Genomic DNA, 20,400 nt, shown 5'->3' with positions numbered 1-20,400 from the left:
TGAACTCGAGTCCTCCATGCCTGGACCTTGTCAGACAACATGGTTGGACGAGGACATGGCACCGAAAGGACAGAGATACAAGATGACTTCAGAAAGCAAGCCAGAGTGAGGTCATATAAGAACTTTTTTGTTTCAGACACAGGAATAATGCAGTCAATATCATTGTTTAAATATGTGAGGACATGGCAGCAATGTGGTGAGAAAAACAGTGGTAGGGGATGGATGTTAACAGAGGCAAGATATTTGAAGCCTTTTTCAGAGTCCCATAAAGTGAGCACTACATCTGGATTCAAGGATAAAACAAAGTGAGGCTTCATGAAGCAACCTCAGAATGGAGTATCATTGGAATTTAACAAGTATTTTAATCCACTTATAGGTCTCCCAGTGGTGAAACAGTTGCGGCTATCTATAGCTCTGTGTTTTTAGTTCTGTGACTTTAAATTCTTTCTTGTGCATTGCATAACATCTCATCCATACCCAGTAGATATGCAAAACATTCTTATGTTGAGTCTTCTGGGAGCCCAGTAGTTGGAAATGAAAGGGAGAATTTCTCTCCTGATACCAGAATGTGTACCTCTGTCAGGACACAGGCATATGAAAGGCTCACCTGATAACTTTGCTACTTCTCCACACTTTCAGTTATGTTTTGCATCTGTCTGCGCCTGGACTCACCACTGTACTTGAGCAGACTAGGTATAGGTTAATGAGCTGCCAGAAAAGTTGGTCCTCAGGGATATTTTTAATCTTATTTTCCTAACTCAACTTATATAGACTTCTCTCACAATGCAATTAAAATCATTAAATAACACACACATACCAGGAAAAACAAGGAGGCACACACTGCACATGCAGATAGTCAACAAAAAGTTGCAGGGGTATCAAGTGTTTTGGCTTCTTTCCCAGCTCGGTAATGATTAGTGAAGTCATGTGTAGAAAACATTTGCAGCATGTAAGATTTCTGAAGCTGTTGCTAAATCAAAAATGAATGCAAAGGATATGTGATCTGCAAAGCCCCAATTAGTTTAACCAAAAAAATGACTCTTTGCATCAATATGACAGGACCTCTGGATGAATACTGTTAATTTATGATTGACCAATTCCTGTTACATCGTTACAAAAATTATTTTAGTCTGTGAAATTTATAAAAATGAAGATTTACAGTTAAAATTTAACATTCAATAATTCATTTCTGCAATCATTGAGTACATTCCTTGTACCAAACCTGTTCATAGTTAACACATGGATTATTTATATGTTGATTTTGGATAAAGCACTATTTCTTGTTAATATGTCACAACCTGAGAGTTGACACAGCCCAGAGTCAATGCTGCTGACAGTCAGAAGTAGTCTTGTGCACTATATTTAATTTGACACAACGTCTGTAAATAAGTCCCCATTTTTAGTGGCTCCTGCTACCAGAAGAGGGATTGAAGAGCACTTTACCAAGATAATTTTAAGGCAAGATACATATGAAGGACACTAATTAGTGACATAGAAGATTTTGATTAGTGAAAACATTAAACATATAGAATATTATGGGAATGTAATTTCAAAAATTAATTTGAAGTTTAACATAATTATAAACAAAATTATAATAAGATTTTGGAATTAAACTTGTCAAGGTATGTGAGTCATTCACACAAAAGGCTAAAGAAACATGAAGAGCCTCCCAAAATGTTGAGACAAAGCGGTCACTGGGCTCATGCCCTTCCAAGGGTTATATATGAAACATATGGTGATGGTAAGATGTAGTTGACAAGTCATTGCAGCAGATTCGGTAGAAGGAAAACTAATTCTTGTATTGTAATAAGTTAAAATGATATAAATTGGTATCATAAATTATTAAAGAAGAAATTAGATGAAGAATGATAACTTTATTACACAAGCAAAATGAAGTCCTCCCTCCTATAACTTAACAAAATGTTTTATAAATGTAATGTGTTAAATGCATAAAATCACACTCATTAAAATTATAAAATATCTTTGAATATATATATCTGCATTCAGGATAGGTAATTGCAAGGACAATTGCTGATGAGTTAATCCTCCACTGATTAATTTACAAATTCAGTTCAATTGCCCAGCAATAAAACTTTTTGAGAAGTTGACAAAATGATCCAAAATACATATGGACTCACAAAGATCTTTGAAGATATAAGACAATTTTGAAAATAAACAGCTAAGGGCTAGAGAGATCCTTGTGCTTCTAGACATTGTAAAGTAAGAGTGGTTAAAACAGCACTTTATTGACACCTGTACTGAGAAATGGACCTGCACAAAAAAATAGAAAAGCCAGAATGTATGGAATGGTATCACATATCAGCAGAAAAAAATGACTATATAGCAAATAGTATCAAGTTAATTAGCTCATGATCTGAAGAAAGATAAAATTTAAGTTCTATATCACACACTATATATAGAAACAAACTTTAGTATTTTAAAATTCTAAATATGAAAGTAATATTAGAAAAAACTTACTGTTTTCTAACTGCGCATACACCAAATACATATTAAGGAAGGAAAAAAGGGTCATATACAGGTTGATGATGACATGTCATAAATTCAGGGGTATAATCAACATTATTTGTGAGGTTCTTAAAAAACAAAACTTGCCGGATGTCAAAAAACTCAGAAGACAAATGACAAAGTAATAGGTATTTGACATAATTAATCTACTGAAAGCATGGTGAATTATTTAAAAAATGGAAGGACCCCCAAAATGAGTCAAAGATATCAACAAATAATTTGTAATGGAACTGGAGAGCATTATGCTAAGTGAAATAAGCCAGGTAGTGAAAGACAAATACCATATGATCTTACCTATTAGTGAAACCTAATCAACAAAACAAACAAGCAAATAAATATAATCAGAGACATTGAAATAAAGAACAAATTGACAGTAACCAGAGGGGAAGGGGAGAGGAATAATAGGGGAAAGTAAGGGGAAGGGTCATCAAAGAACTGGGGAGGGGGGGGTGTGGGGGGGATGGAGATTTATGAACAAGTAATCTGTAATATGTGAAATTATAAATAGACTTACAAAAAATAACAAGCACAAAAATTGTACAGCTCATTAATTTTAAAAAAAGTCCCCACCAATAATGAGATTTTCATGTTTTGACCTCTTATACTGGCAAATTTTAGAAGTGTCCTTGGACACTTGTTTCCAAAGAAATGATCGGTTATCCTTCTACACATGCTGGTAAGAATATAATTTGATACAGCCTTTCTAGAAAACAGTTAAACAATACTTATGAAGGAACTTTAAAATGTCTTGCCCCTTTAACTCAGTAATTTTAATTCTAGGAATTAAATACAAGGATAAATCAAGATAAAAAATAACAATTTTATAAAACTATGTCAATCATTCTTATTTTTAATAAGAAAAAGGAAGATATGAAATTAATTGAGCATCAAACCATAGGGAGATACTGCAATAAATTCTGTAGCATATTGCCAGTTCTTCAGTATCTATGATGTAGAAACAATTGATTAAAGATCCTCTCCTACCTCACTTCCACCTGTCCTCTTCTGCGCAAATAATTTTGGTCATCATTCTTTGAACAACTGTTTCCCAATGTTCTACTAAATTCCAGGTTCTACCTTAGTCATTGTGATCAAGAGAGATATGGTCCCTGCTTTCAGGAAACTTACATTCTTCTGTTGGTGATAGGAGGGAGGTACATATCAGCTGAAAAAATATGTCAATGCAATTATTTCATATAGTTATTTGGCATCATGTGGAAAGTGACAGGAGATAAGATAAAAGGACATCACGGGAGTGAGGGTCAGTCACTGTTACACTGGTGCTGTGGGAGGGCTTCTCTGAGGTAACATTGAGACAAGAACCTGAAAGTGAAAAGTGACAGTTGTTCATCCTATGTTTCTTCAAAGCAACTTGGTCAAATTACTATTTGTGTGCCCAGCAAAAAGGCAATTCTCTCACCATAACTTCAGAACTCTCTGTTTCATAATAGTTTAATGTGAATTTGCCACATTAAACTCTGAAAAGAATGCTTTTTGGGGAAAACTGATCTGTCTTCTAAGATAATGCACTGAGTTTGGGGTCTAAGTTAAATTCTTAACTTTGTCAATTATTAGTTGCCTGATTTTGCACAAATGTTTAGACTCTCTGTACTCTTTCTGCTTTATTTGTGAAGTGGTGATGTAATATTATACATTTTTTTTGGTAGATAGACCAGTTACCCACTAAAGATGTCAATTTACCAATCTTAGAAACCTGAAAATGTATTAATTATGTTATCTGGAAAGGAAGAATTAAGGGTGGAGGTGGAATTAAAGTTGCTAATCAGCTCACCTTAAAATGGGGAAGTCATTCTGAATTATCCAGATGGGCACAATGTCCACAAGGGTCCTTAAAAGTGGAAGAGGGACATGAGGGAAGCAGATAGGAGTGATGCTATGGGAAGACTCATCTCATTGGTGCTGAAACTGGGAGTGGACCATGAGGGCAGCCTCCAGAAACCAGGAAGGGTAAGAAAACATGTTCCCCCCAGACCCTCAAGAAAGGGACCAGCCTTTTGATATTGTGATTTTAGTCCTTTGAAACCTGCACCAGAGTTCTGACCTCCAGAGCTACAAGATAATAAAAGTATATTGTTTTGCACCATTAAGTTTGGGGTAAATTGTTACAGCAGCCATAGAAAACAAATACACTCTCTGACTGTATGATGGTTGTGAGGGCCAAGTCCGGTGATTTAGGTATTTGGAATGTATTAGAAAATCACCTTGGAGACATTTTAATGTTGTACAGGTAATAATTATATTAAAACAACAAGTTGGAAATAGCATTTTTGTTGTCATATAGCATTTAAGGAGGTTGGGGGAATGGAACATGTCTACACTTTCTGACTCTCTAAGGAATTTCTTAAGGTGGACCCCATGGATCTTTGAACCCAAAGTATTGCTATAGTCAGCATTGCGAATAAACCCATTCCCTCCTTCAATAGACATCTTGTCCTATGAGATTCAAATCCATTCTCCTAATAAGAATTGGGTTCAAGAGTAAAATGTGAGGATTAATTAATGATACAATATTTCATACAACAGTTTACTTTAATAAGAGAGTAAGAAAGGGATTTATTTTTAACCTCTGTTTATAGGTCCTGTCTAGACATGGTATGAAAAACTTCTCCAGCTATGAACCCCGAATGAAGCCAAGACTATCACTGGCATAGTAGAGAGATTGCTAAACACAATAATCAATCAACCCTGATGTCAACCAACTTCCAGCAGTAATGTCATACAGTAAATGTCTTCACTATCAGAGCCAGGTTACAGCTAAAAGTATTGTGGTTGAAGCTGTTGCCAAGGCTAGCTGGCTCATGTGTCTGTCCGCAGAGCTCCAGTCCACAGATTTCCTCTTGCGGCAAATCTGATATCCATTGACCGTATCTGGTACTACACTTAGCTGATGTTTACTGATTTTACTATGCAGGTGGTAGGTGGCAAGTGTGGCCTATGATTTTGAGAAAACACTCAAAATGTTCCTTAATGTCTGCTGGAAGGCTCAATTTTGTTTGCTGGATGCTTTCACCAGTGGGTTGGTGGATTTTAAAACATTGTGTCAACTAAGAATCTCTTCCAAAATAAGATAGAGAAGAGATGCCTATGGACATAATAAATACCACATTTATTGTGTTGTTTCAAAGACCATTCTAGAATGACAGGGAATATGACCTCCTTTTTCATATCCCATATGGGTTTTTCAATATGATGCATTTTTAGCTCCAATTATGTCACTAGGCTTTTTATGTCCAGTGCAAATTCAGTACTGCTTTTTCCTGTTTAGTTTCATGCTTTATAACCAACAATTACTGCAATCCCACTCACTTGGGACAGCAGAGCAAAATCATATCCAAAGGGGGAGAAAACCTAGCACGAAAGAAAATATATAAAGAGGAAAAAAATCTGTATTTCCCACAAAAATGTTATCCCTTTTGAAAGTAATCAGACACATTCTTTAACCTTAAGTAAAGATACAAATCCAGAGGCAGTAAAATAAGAACAGGGTAAAGTTTGGAGTTCCAACCCTGCTGAGTGTGAAGCTTTGAATGAGGCATTTGCACTCTCTGGTCTTGATTTCTTTATGTAGTGAAGTGAGTGCTGTTCAGATCTAATATGGCCTTGATATACTGCATGTGATATACTGCAAATACCCTAATCTGCTATTCTCTGGTCAAACCCCAATCAGACTAGCTTCCCCTGGTCGAGTGCCATGAACCAGTGTGCTACACAGCGTTCTGCAGCTCAGGCTGCAGGAGGCTGAGGCTGGCGGAGCTGTGATCAAGGCTGTGCTCCGTGTGAGCATCGGTTTGAGCGAGAGCTCTCACTGGATACTGAAGTTTGGGTTTCTCACTTTTGTGACTGTGATTCACAGTGTTTCACTGGATGCAGAGGTGTTTGGCACTCCACAAATTCCCTAGAGTAAGTGAAATTCCACGAATGAAGAAACATTCTTTTCAAATCAGTTTCTCTTTCCTAGTTAAAGCTCTTAGGTCAACCAGCACTCAAGAGAGATGGTTTAGATTTTCATTTCTTTGACATTTATAAAAGTTGCACTTAAGGTACAACATCCTTATATTACACTTACCTTTAAAAGGAGATTAAGAAACTATATATATGTATACATATATGTATTATATATGTGTATATAAATGAATATTATTAACCCTTAAAAACGAAGTTCCAGCCATTTGCAACAACATGGATAAACCTAGAAGATAATATGCTAAATGAAATAAACCAGATAGAGAAAGAAAAAATACTTCATGACTTCAATTATATGTGGAATAAAAAAGTAAAATACCTAGAAGCAAAGAGTAGAAAGGTGGTTAACAGGGGCAGGGAGGTGGAAAAATACTGGTCAAAGGGTGCAAAGTTACTGTTATGTAGAATGAATCAATCTAGAGAAGTAATGTATAGCAGGATGACTGCAGTCAATGCTATGTAATGAATACTGAAAATTTTCTAGGAGACTAGATTTCGAGTGTATTCCCTAGAGGTAAAAAATAGTAACTATGTGAAATATGTTAATTAGCTTGACTGCAGTCATTTAACTATATGTATGTATACAAAATCATCATGTTTTATACATTCAATAAATATAATATAAATTTATTTTAAAATAAATGTTTACAGTTAAAAATTAATGAAAATAAAAAATGAAAGGAGCGTCAGGACTGTGGAACACCATGTGTCGCCTCGAGGTTTGATCCCGACTTCTGCTGTGACGCTGCCAGGACACAAACAGAGGAGAGGGAGGGCCATGTTCCAGCCCTGTGCCTGTGTCATACGCCTGCTTCCTCAGCTGCATTCAGGTGGTTTTATGAGTTAAAGTTACATCCAAGTGATTTCTGAGAATGTGAGGTTAATGTTCCTGGTTGTCCTCTATATTTTGTGATAAAGTGGCATGGCGTGACTCACTTAAGCTTAGAGTGCCCAGGAATAAATGCTGGCTCCACCATCTGTTAGATGAGCAACCTCAGCAAGTTACTTCCCCTCTCAGCTTTCCCATTTGTAAAACTATAATAGTAATAGTATGTGCTTTCTAAAATTGTTTTATTGTTGTTCAAGTGCAAGTGTCTCCATTTTCACCCAACACCCCCCAGCCCCACCCATCCCTGCCTCCCACCCTCAAACCCACCCCCTTTGGCTTTGTCCCTGTGTCCTTCATACATGTTCCTTGAAATGATTGTGAGGTTAAAATAAGTTAGTCCACATACTGTGCTAGTCCACATATAATTATCCCTCAGTAAATATTAACTTCAATCATTACTACTTATGTGGCATATGAGTGATAACATTTTTGTATAACATGCTCTCATATATGTGCTTAAGAGAGAAAAATATGTGGCATGCTTCAGGTGAAGGACCAGAATCACGGACTATTAGCAGCACGAAGACTAAATTTATAAATTGGTGAGTGCTCTAGGTAGGAGAAATTAAAGTGGTATTTTTCACCAGGTTTTATATAATTTTAGGGTGAAAAATGTCAAGTCCAAACATTCAACTTGAAGTCTACTCTCTGAAGGGTTTTATAAATAATCTGCCTCAAAAAGATAATAATAAGCATAACAATTATAGCCTTCAGGAGGCTCTTTCTGGTGCAGCCAGCCTAGACTCACTCTACAGATAGAAGCAGGTCGTAGTTGACATCATTTGCTTCCTTTAACTTCTTCAGGGTTCACCTTCATCATCAGCCTTGCATTTGGTTTCCTAAAGCCAATAGCTATACAGATTGTGCTCACCTACACTGCCATTCCTAACACTATTATCTTCTACATTTGATTTCACTTGTGAAATCAAGAATAGTTGATGCAAGTCAGCAGTACATTTTGACTGAATTTTTGTTGATGAATATTAAAATCACAGAGTTCCATCGAGTCTCAGCACCTGGCACATGTGGGACTAGGTCAGGGGCCAGTTACCCAAGAAGTGGGGTGTGGTCCCCACACTGCAGAACCCACATCTAACGAAAAGGATGCATTAAACGAGTGGCATCAATGAAACATAGGAAGTGCTGAGTAGAATGAATCATAGGTGTCCTGTGGACTCAGGGAGCAATGAACCCTTTCTGGGAGGTGGAGGAGGAAGTTGTGACAACAATACATAAAATCGCACATCTATCCAGAGTCAAGGACACTTTCACTGAGGGTGGTGAAAGAGAAACTAACAACCTGCATGAGAAAAGCAGTTTACACTTTCATGAGATACCACATTTGCTGCCTGCTTCCCTTTCCATGGCCCTGTGCTAGGCTGACTCTGACAGGCAGAGAGGGTTGGTTTTCAAGGGATTCTGCTCCATCAGGGAGGCTTCTCCCAGTCAAAATACTGCTCCGCTCAGTTCAATCTCATCAAAAATTATTCTAAATGAAATTTCTCAAAATATTAAGTAGATTTCTTTGAACTATATATCTTAAAATGCAAATATCTTCACATATGGGCAGTTAACATGTCGGTGCTTGTGCATGTTACCTCTGGTGTTACTTTGTCTGACTCTCTGCTGTCTGTCTGTCTTGGGGATTTGAAGCCTTGGGAGCTCTGTTTCAGTCTGCAAAATGTATCTGTAAGATACAGGGAAGATGGTGGGTATCACTTGGGTTGGAGTAGTATTAAAGGTGTTACTACCCTTAAAGCAGAGTGCCTGACTTGCAGGATGTTTCCAATGGTCTTTATATCATCATTCTGTTGTCAGAAACTCAGTTCTCGCTGATGCAGTAAAGAATCAAAGATCAGCAAGTCAGTTAGTATGAAAGCAGTTTTACTAGCAATACACTCTCAGGGAAGAGAACAGGCCTAGCTGAGGTGGGCAAAGAGAGGCGGAGGCCCTTGGTCCCTTCATCCTGAAGACTTATAGACTTTGTGGGGAGAGAGAAGGGAGTTACCTATTGGTTTGAGGGAAAAGGTGGTGTCTGCCTTCCGCTGGAAGGATGTGAATACTTCAACATAGGCATGTGTGGGGGTCTGTTTTCCTGGGTCATTATTTTTTGCTCCAGACCACCTCTGGTCATCTGATCTAAAATAGATATGTGACCAGAGGCAGTTAAGCAAAGTTAAGGCAGTTAACATAAATTATATATTGGCTTTGTCTGTGAATACTATGGACCTCTCATAAAATAGGTACATAATTGGAGGAAGTCAATCAAAGTTAAGAAGGTTAACCACAGTTATTCACTGGCTTTTTCTGTAAGCACTATGGACCCTAACCCACCTGCCCTCCTTCTACATTTTCTAAATTCTACCTAAGAACTCATCTCATGTAATTGAATTTAGTCTTTGAGAAGAGGGTAAAGGAGAAGGAAGAGTCAGTTTATTTCAGAATATTGGCTAAGGTCAGCCCAGGAAAAGCCCTTTTTCCATATAAAATGGTGACAAAAAAGACAATGATTTTTTTAAAGATTTATTTATTTTTAGACCGAGAGGAAGGGAGGAAGAAAGAGAGGGGGAGAAACATCAATGTGTGGTTGCCTTTCACATGCGCCCTACTGGGAACTTAGCTCGTAACCCAAGCATGTGCCCTGACTGGGAATCAAACCAGCGACCCTTTGGTTGGCAGCCCATGCTCAATCCACTGAGCTACCCCAGCCAGGGAATGAGGGCAATGATTTTAACAGTAATTTTAACAGTAATTATCACCATATTATACATTTAATCAAAATGGGAACTGTTTTGTCACATAATAATTCATCATGTCTTCTTATAAGTGGCTCTGAGCATCTTTATCAAATGACACTAACAAGTAATAGATCTTTTAAATCACCACATAAGGATCACTATATTATGATTCCAGCATTTCCATATATGTTTATCTTTGTATTCTCTCAGCATATTTAGACTGTTGTTGACCATTTCCTGTCAAAATGACCTCACTGGCATTTTAGCTTTACATGGACCAGACAATGCACAGGTAGGGCCCTCTGTCTCTGGAGCTTCTAGACACTGTGCAGCCCTCGCCACGTGCATCAACCACAAGTCTCTGCACCGTCTATGGAAAGCATGTCAATATTTCAGTCTAATGAGAGGCCTTTTTTCAACATAAACTATTCTGAGGCATGTGCCATCTGCTGACCAAGTATCGTCTCTTCCCAATAGGTGGGACTGAGCTGCAAAGATCTCTAGAGTTGCTGCATCCTGGAGTGGCACAACATTTGTGGCTCACTGCAATTATATAGAACACTTACCTGCTGAGACCACAAACTCAGTCACTGACATGACCCATCTTGGGTTGACATGGAAATTAGCACTTTATGCTGAAAAGTCTAATGGTGGTACTGAAGATTTAGTGTATCAGAGTTCATTTCCCAGCATTTGAGCCATTTTATGAAACAGCACAGATAGAGATATGCTTACTAATATAATAAATATAACCTTTAGTCATTGTTTTCCTTGTAGTTATAGAAATATATACTATATCTATTATATACTATAATATATAGTATATATAGTATATAGTATAGTATATACTACACTATATACAGTTTAGTGTACTATAGTATAGTATACTATATACTACTATACCATAATATATACTATATATCCATATACTATATATAGTATATATATTATGTAAATGGTGTATATATAGTATACGTACAGTATGGTATACAGTATATATGCTATAAATGTGTATGTATATGTATACTATATATACAGTGTAGCATATACCATATAGCATATAGCATGTATATTATATATAGTATATAGTATATAGTGTATAGTGTATAGTATAATATTATATAGTATGTGTAGTATAGTATACTATAGTATATAGTAGCATACTACTATATATAGTATATGTAGTGTATATATAGTATATATTTTACATATATATTACATGTATATAACTCATGTGTAATGTATATATTTATTATATATATTTATTAAAACAAAACTGATTTAAACAAATCTAACAGAAATTGTCTTTTAAGATTGAAACTTTATCTTTCTTTTGCAAGCTACACTTATTCTATTGCTTAATATAGTTTTTGGAGTTTCTATTTAGGAAATACTTTTCTACCCACTTTCTAGCCATGTTTATAACAATTTTATATTTATACCTTGGTCAAAATTAAATTGTATTACTCATGAAGTTCTTCCACTTAGTCATTCACTTATTCCCTTACTAGCAAATATTAAGGCAACCTTCAACTTACCAGGCCCAAATTTAGCACTGTGGTTACAGAAATCAAATCTAAATGTTTCTGTCCTTATAAAGAAATAGACTAATAAGAATATGGAAAGGGTCTATTTCTAAAATAAATTTTAATCAAAGGACAATGTGCTGCAACCGAAAATATTCAGATAAATTAGACTCTGAAACTGATACTGATTTTATAACTTAATCCCAGGAAGCAGTTCCAGTTAGGATTGTCCAAACACTATACTTTTCCAGGGTAACTATTTTGAACTTAATAAATAAAGCCCAGATTTTTTGCTCAAAACTACATTTTTTTGCAGCTATACTTCACTCTTATATATGTGTTATTTCTCCAGGAAACCTGCACAACTTTAAAGCCCAAGTGATCTTCACAATCTTCACGCAGCTTGAGAGATACAGAGCAAACAAACCACAGTTTCTGCATTGATGTGGTGGCACAATTTTGGGTACTTACCCCTAAGTGTAAACAAATCAATGATGAAACCCAAAACAACCTTGATCACAACCCTGTGGAGTCTCCCCTTCAAGGTCAGGGTCAGAGCAGCTGATGACCAGCACTCCTGTCCACTGGTCTGGATTTCAGGTCCATGGAGCCTCTCCATGTCCCCAATATTTAATAATTTCAATCAACCCTAGGAGTGAAAGATGCTTCCACTCTGTTACATCCATAACATTTTTGTGTTTCCTTTTTGCCTTTTCCATATAAATGTAACAACTTTAATTCTAGGCAATGTCTAATATTAAATTGTGTTAAAGTGACAGGCATGTATTTTCTATAATTACCAGACCTTGACTGATACAGAAGATCTGGAATGGGCCTTGATGTTCTGCATGTCTAACAAGCTCTCAGATGATGCTAACATTTCTGTACATATGTCACATTTTGGTGAAGCAAAATGGCTGAGAGAATTATGAGAATTATCAGTGTACAATATTTATATGAATGAACATTTGTATGTGCAAAGATTACCACCATTTGTAAATATGGAGTGTCTTGAATGAAGTACTACCCCTACTACAGTTAGGGATGAGAATATGGGCACATTGAAAAGCATCTTTAGATCTCAAAAGAAGAGAATGCAGACCAACGCAGAACAGAAGCCACTCTTAGACACAGTATTTGTTTTATATGGAATGTGTGAACAGGTGGGAATATATGTGTGAGTGGGCCAGTGCTTTAGGAAGGGACTTAATTTGAGAACTGGGGAAAGGAAACCATTGACCGCCTAAATCTTGAGCTGCTAAACCTGACACAATGATGGTTTGAAACACTACTGATAAGCTTGGTAGAGTCTTTAAAAACCAAATACATAAAGATTGAAATACCTAAACAGGATTCCAAAGTATGTAAATAGGACATATTGAGAAAGAACAGCTCAGTTAATAGAGATATAACTGCAGCCATGCTGAGATCTCGTCACAAGAGGGGTCATTAGAATTCAGAAACACCCAGAATTGGCTTCCGATGCAACATGGCACAATGAACAAATTCAGGAATGTGCTTGGAATGACCCTCACTACTGATAAGAGCCATGAGTGAACAAGAGGCCTTAGAGTGAATGATTCCATGGCAAAATGCACACATAACCCAACTAGTAAGCTTATTGTTTGTACCTTGTTGCACCAGGCTGGCAAGACCACCTGCAGTCAAGATTTCCAAGTCATCTCAGACCACCTGCGAATGGCTGCAGAGATACAAAGGGAACTACTACTTGGTGATAAAAGAAAGATTTAGTTCCCCTTCCTCCCCCCCCAAAAAAAAAACCTTAAACATGATTATCACTTCTCTGATCTAGAGCTCAGGGATCTACTTTCTAGAGGGATGATGCTACCTTTATAAAGTTACATAGTTATGTCCTTAATATATATTAAAAGAGCTAATTTATTTGTGATTTTTATCATCTTTCTTTCAGTTAGCTACAATTACAGCAACTATTTAGTATTCTAGAATGTAGGCATTTCTAGAACTTGGTCACTCATTCAGTAGAACCCTGAAAAAATTATAATTAAGGAACAAAACTTGAACATTTGCTTAGGTAACAAGATAAGTCACTTTGGAGTTTGTCTATTTTACCAGTGTGCAAGGGTGTTATTCCTCCTGTTTTCCAACCCACTGAGCCTGGTACCTGGAAAATAGTAAACTTTTAATAACTAAGTCTTGAAGAGTAATGAAGTATATATTTAATGAATTGTGAATCATCCCAGTTCAAGAAGTAAGTGTTCTGCAATGTAACTGGATATTGTTAACCTTGAGGAATATGTGCCTTGGCATAGTGAATTCCAGAGAATTTTGTCGTACCCACTGAATCTATTAATAATTGGCCAGTTTGCAAGGGTATGGCAATGGGAAAAGAATATGTCTGTTAAGAAGATGACAGAGACCAGAAATGAGTCAACAAAATTTAGAAGACTAATTTTATATGTTAGAGGCAGTAGGCATTGTACAATGAACCTTTTGAAAGAATTGAACTTGCAACCCAGATAGTTTCCCAGTTTCCCAGAACAGTTGGAAGTATGGAATTGCCTGCTTTATAAAATGGTTCCTGTTATTGCCAACCACTTCTAATCCTTAGAAGTCAAAATGTATCTCCAAAATGTGTTAGTTCTGACTTGCTAAGACAACTCAAAGCCAGCAAGTCTTTCGCATGACAGCCATATGATTGAAGAAAGTCATGGAGTTTTCTGAAATCTTCTGTCTACTCACTGATTCACTGCTAGAAGCCTCTATCAAGGAACATGGTTTCTGAGTCTTTCTCTGCCTTGGAAAACAAACTTTATATGGTCAGTTTGTTCCCTAAAGTCTACTGCCATCCCAAGGCTGAGTAGAACACTGAACCTCTTCAACATATTTAAAAGATAGCTATACCTGACATTGCTATCTTTTCCTGAGATATGCTTCTGTAGTGGTGCAACTTGCTTGTGTTAACTGAGTCTGTCATCCAAAATGTGTATTTTGGAAGTAAGAATGGAGGGCCATTTTGGTTTATTATTAGACGAGTCTGAAAACTGTTAGGTGGACTAGATTTACTTTTTGAAAATTAAATGTTTACATGCAGCTCATATTCTTAAACTACAGATAACCTTTTATATTCATTTTAGGTCTGCAGCATAATTATTCAAAATAGGGAAATGGGAAGCTGAGATTGAATCCAGACTCCTCTGAAATTTCAAAAGCAAAAATTTTAATAAGAAGCTCTGGATGAAGAATTGCTAAGAAGTTTTTTACTAGTTGATCAAACTCTTAGCAGTAAAAGATGACAAGGGTCTTTTTGAGTCATAGTCTCCATGAATGATAATAATAGAAAAATTGTATTAAAACGTCCCCACAGCATTGATCATTATGTTAAATTCTTCGCCTAAAGATTTTATTAATGTCATTATGAACCAAGAATTAAGCCTTTGGCAAGTTATTAAAAATAATAATAACAGTGACCTACAAGACTTTGCTTACTTTAATTCTTTACACACTTCAAAAATCCCATGATTGTATAATAGTGCACTTTTATTTAGCAACATTCAGTTCTTGTAAAAAGTTCTTATACCTGCCAAGCAATGAATTTCCCCAAGGTCTTTACCAGGAGTCACATCTGTGGTTGCAGTTTTGCCTTAGATATAACAGTTACATTCTGAATATATTTTAACACAGAAGTCATGACTCTCTCCTATGTATAGTAGAAAACATCAATGAATCTGTGAAAGCAGTAAATTAAGTAAATAAGTACTGCTTTCTTTATATTGTTCCTTCTTGTCAGGGCATTTTTCTCATTACAGAGGTTTAGAATGGCTTGAAGCTTAATAATAACCTTGTTTGCCCTGCTGTCACACCTTCAAGAGCTAAGCAAAAGAAGTCGGGATTCAGGTGGTAATGAGTTGTACCAGAAAACAATAATGTGAGCTGTTAAGACCTGGCAACCAGACATATATCATTTTTCAAACTCATATGAAATGTTAATGTTGCAAACAGCATTCCAAAGTTTTCACATAAATTGATAGACCTGAGTGGGACTAAGGTCATACATCAGACTAACCAAAGATAATCCTTCCCATTCTCAAAGCATTTTAGAGGAAGTATGGAACTATAACTGTCATATTTTGATATGTTTGCACTGAACATAATATTCAAAACTCAATCATGGCAGATTAAATATTCTTTGGGGTGCTAGGAAACAGACTTTGCCCTTCAATCAACTCCTCAAATACGGTCCTCCAACAAACTGGTAGTCTACTGCTCATGCTGGGCTCATGTGCGTTTGTCTCTTTGCATAACTTGCAGTGAGGTTCAAAGAATTTTAATTAATTACAAACATTAAAACATTAGGGTGTTTCATATGTTAATACCAGATTCCCTTCTAAAATAGAAAGATCTGGCAGTTTAGAACACATATTCCATATGCATTGCTCTCTTGGAACAGGGTAGAATTATATACTTTAGAGTGAATAAACTACGGAATTGGCCACCCAATATCATTTACTTAGCTGTTGCTCTTTCCCTACAGCGTAGGGTAAGGGAGGGAATAGAGTTGGTTATACACAATAACTATCACCATAAGAACAAAGATTTTTGTTCAACCTTTAGGGAGACCAATTTTGGAGCACACAACTTTGTACATACTTGATTTAGGGTTGTAGATAACCTACATGTCTGATCTAGAGCTATACACCTGGAGTATGATTCATTTTACTGCAAAAGTTACTAATTTAAATTCATCTTTCCAACTCTACCTGGGAGAATAGAGTGAGCTAGTTAAGAGAATATGTTACAGAAGGAGGTAGAAGAATCCTGGAGACTTTGTCAAGTCAGGAGGAACACTCTGCAAATGTGGTTGGAAGCTATGGCCATAGGGCAAGGACATAGAACCACTGTGCAGTGAGCTCTGAGGTTGTCAGGAGGAGGCCACAGTGGAGAAGTAATACCAGATCATATAACCGGTGTATTATAGCAAACTCAGTGACTAAGATAGATGAGAATGATGGAGTAGTATGAATTGAGCTATTCAAGAATTTATCTGCAAAGGCAAAGCATGTACTGGTGGAGATTTAAGAGGTGCTTGGGGTGGGTTCCAGATGCTTATCTGTGTTGAGGGGCTTTGCCCACTGAACAGCTGCACAAACAGACTGAAACTAGACCAGCGTCTTAGTTAAACAGAAGGAAAGGCAGATGGAATAGGAAATAAGCCATCTATCACTTAATGTTTGCAGTTGTACTTTCAATCCAATGTTAAATCAATACCAAAATAGTCAACATTTTTAAAGCCAATAATAACTGTTCTAACATGGTAAGAATCAATGTTAGTTTGCATTTTTTGTAAGTGAATAAAAACAAATATTTACTTTATTTTGGGAATCATTTTATTTCTAAAGTTTATGGACATGAAATTTATATTATAGACATTTACATTCAAGTAAATGTAAATGCACAAACAGCATATCCTTTCAATGAGTTCCCATAGAGAAAGAATAGGGATTAAAATGAGAACAGTCATCCAAAAAAGAAGAAAACTTCACCTGCATTGTGGAAACTAAGTAAAAAAAAACTGTGGTACATTTACTCAATGGAATTCTGTGCAGCAGAAAGAAGGAGCTCCTACCCTTTATGACAACATGGATGGAACTAGAGAGCATTACGTTAAAAGAAATAAGCCAGGTGGTGAAAGACAAATACCATATGACCTTTAACAGGAACCTAATCAACAAAACAAACAAAAGCAAAACATAACCAAAGACACTGAAATAGAGAGCAGGCTGACAGTGACCAGAGAGGAGAGGGGAAGGAATTTCAGGGGAAAAGAGGAAGGGTTTGCAGGAACAAGTATAAAGGACACATGGACAAGAACTAAGGAGGGTGGAAATGGGAGAGAGGTAAGGAGCACTGAGGGGGTGGGCTGGGATGGGAGTAAAAGGCAGAAAACTGTACTTGAATAACGATTAAAATTTTAAAAATTAAAAAATGTTAAAAAAAAGCAAATTACTTTCTAAACCAGTGGTTCATTTTTAAAGTGTGATTCCTACAACAGCAACAAGGTATCACTGGGAACTTGTTAGAAAAGTCTTGGGTCCCACACAGACCTTCAGATCTGAGGTTCAGATCTGAATCAAGAACTTCAGATGTGGCAATTTACATTTTAACGATTCCTTCAGATGATCTCGATGCACACAATAATTTGAGAGCCACTGACCTAAACTTATCTGCAGTGCATAACAAATGTTTGAATATTTAGCAAACTGGCACAGCACCTGAGGAAAGCACATTTGTCAAATTAAGAACACACTCCCACCAGCTCTGCATCCAAATACAAACCTTCATCCATTTGTGTTCATAGGCTCAAGAAACACACACCGAGGGATAAATTTAATCTGAGCATATAGACCAATGTAAATTCCATTTCATGGTGCTCCACTTTAACATCTGCCTAGAGTTTAGAATGTTTCTCTGGCTCTGACATTTTACAGCTACCTGCCCCTTTGTAGCCAAGAAGGGGGCCCCAAATAGGGATTTGGAATGGGGTCCAGAACTCAAGGTGTCCAGGAAATAGGATGTCCTCACCCCTCCCCACCCCCACAGGTGTGAGTTGAGGGAAGGGACACATGGAGTAGGAACATGCAGAGTTCTTTTGTACAGCAACGACTTTACAGCTAACCTCTGGTATGGTCATTTAACGTATCTATAACCTTTAACTGGTTGCATAGATATGTTAAATAGCTGTGGCTATGCTTTGAACCAGGAGGATGGAAGTGACTTCCACCCAAGATGTAACTGGGGGTCAGCTTCCCCTGGTTACAGCATCTGAGTGAGGGCTTGGAGTAGATTGGATCCACGACATGGGGCCACACCTGTCCAGACTCACGGTGGCAGTTCGGTAAAATTGGAATAATACAGGAATGCTGGCAGGTGTAACTGATTGTAAAAGGAGTCGGAAGTCGGGCACAAAGGTTGGTGCAGGGATTTAAACCCAGACTCGACAGCCATGAAAAGAGAGAACCACGTGGTTCTGGCAGAGTGGGGACTCCCGAAACTTTGGCGAGAGTGAGGACCAGGTGGCTTTCAGGTTCTCCCTTTGGCCATGTGGCTTAGGAAGCAGGAGAGACTCTGCCTGGAAGAAAAGGGGTGAAAGGACTCTTTCCAGTAGGCCGTGAGAAGGTGCCACATGACTTCAGATTAACTGGAGATCCTGGTGGTGACACAGCTGACGGTGCCAGGAGCCCGAATCGTGGACTTCTGCTTCTTTTCCTTAGATATGGTACCCCAGATTAGGTCAGGGGGAGAAGGAAGGACTGTGTGCATCTGTGGGTATCCTCAAGGACTTGAATATTTTAAAGAAGACATTAGGTCACTACTTTAAGTCTGTATAGCTTTAGTTTTTAATTGTTGTTCAAGTACAGTTTTTTGCCTTTTACTACCATCCCAGCCCCTCCAACCTCCCTCCCATTTCCATGCCCCCCTTGTATTTGTCCATGTGTCCTTCATACTTGTTCCTGTAATCCTTTCCCCTTTTCCCCTGAAATTCCCTCCTCTCTCCCCTCTGGTCACTGTCAAGTCTGTATAGCTTTAAATAAACATTTCCTTTCCTTTTCACAAATCTCTGGCATTGAAAGATGTATTTCCTCCAGCAAAGCGAACCTAGTGGGGGGATCCTTTTGGTAATAGTGTATCATACCCTGCCTTGGCCCTGTTCTGTAACACCTTAGCATAGGGCTTTCCTTTGTGAATTCCCAAATCCCTTCCTGTTCTGACCTGATAATAACTTCTGTCAACAAAGTCTGTAGGTTCTGGCCTTTGGAGTCAGGAAGAACATTAAAGCAGCTGAGTAAGTAATCTCAATAACTTAGCATGGTACATTTTATAATTTGTGAAGCAGCAGAAACACTTGTTCAAATGAAACCTCACAAAAATTTTCATTGTGTGACATTGAGTTATGCAGAGTCATGTTTAAGGAATGCAGCAGGAAGTTGGCAGCAGGGGAGCAGAGGGGTGCCCTCAGATCTCTTTTCTGTTCTTTCTGCTTATCCAAGATTTCCTTGCAGAAGTTGGGGGTTTATCTAACTGTTGAGGAGGAAAAATATTCCTCTGCATTTCAAGGCTCTACTGACTGAACTAATCAAGAAGAGCCAGTGCAAAGTGGTGCTATCTTGTTTCTAACAAAATAATGAGTTGCTTTTCAGAGCATCTAGTAACAAGTGGGATTCATGTCCTTCACATCTCATTTCTTCAGGGGTGAGGGTGAAGTAGCTCTTATTCACTATTTTTATGAAAACTTTTGCAAGTGTGCTATTTGCATACATTGTAATATTCTTAACGCTGTGGATGAAAAAGGGGCCATATACCAAACCTGACAAGCTCAAGAGAGGCCTGCATGGTGGGCCTTATAAACTCAGATACCTAAAATGATTGCATAGGATGGTCTGAAATTAAAGCTTCTTAACTAAAAGCAAATCATGCCAAATAGTCATGTCTTTGGCTGGTGTCTTTCTTGATGAAGGTCAATATTTACCTTAACTGAACCTGTTTATTGTCTCCTTGCAGTCATGATAACACCTTTGGAATGTGAGAGTAATCTCCTTTTGCCAGACTTCTCACGACACCATTTCCCACCAGAATAGGAGACCATATTATCCCTCATTGCTATCTCCTTCCCTCACATGCCATCTCTATGTGCCGTAAATGTTCATTGTTAACTGTGATATATCCACCAATGTAAAAGAAGTATGTGTCTATCTGTTAT

The sequence above is a fragment of the Artibeus jamaicensis genome, unplaced genomic scaffold, assembly GCF_021234435.1.
Source record: "Artibeus jamaicensis isolate MK-2021 breed Jamaican fruit bat unplaced genomic scaffold, CSHL_Jam_final contig_387, whole genome shotgun sequence".
Lineage (NCBI taxonomy): Eukaryota > Metazoa > Chordata > Mammalia > Chiroptera > Phyllostomidae > Artibeus > Artibeus jamaicensis.
The sequence above is the reverse complement of the archived record's forward strand: the minus strand, read 5'-3'. Positions refer to the sequence as shown.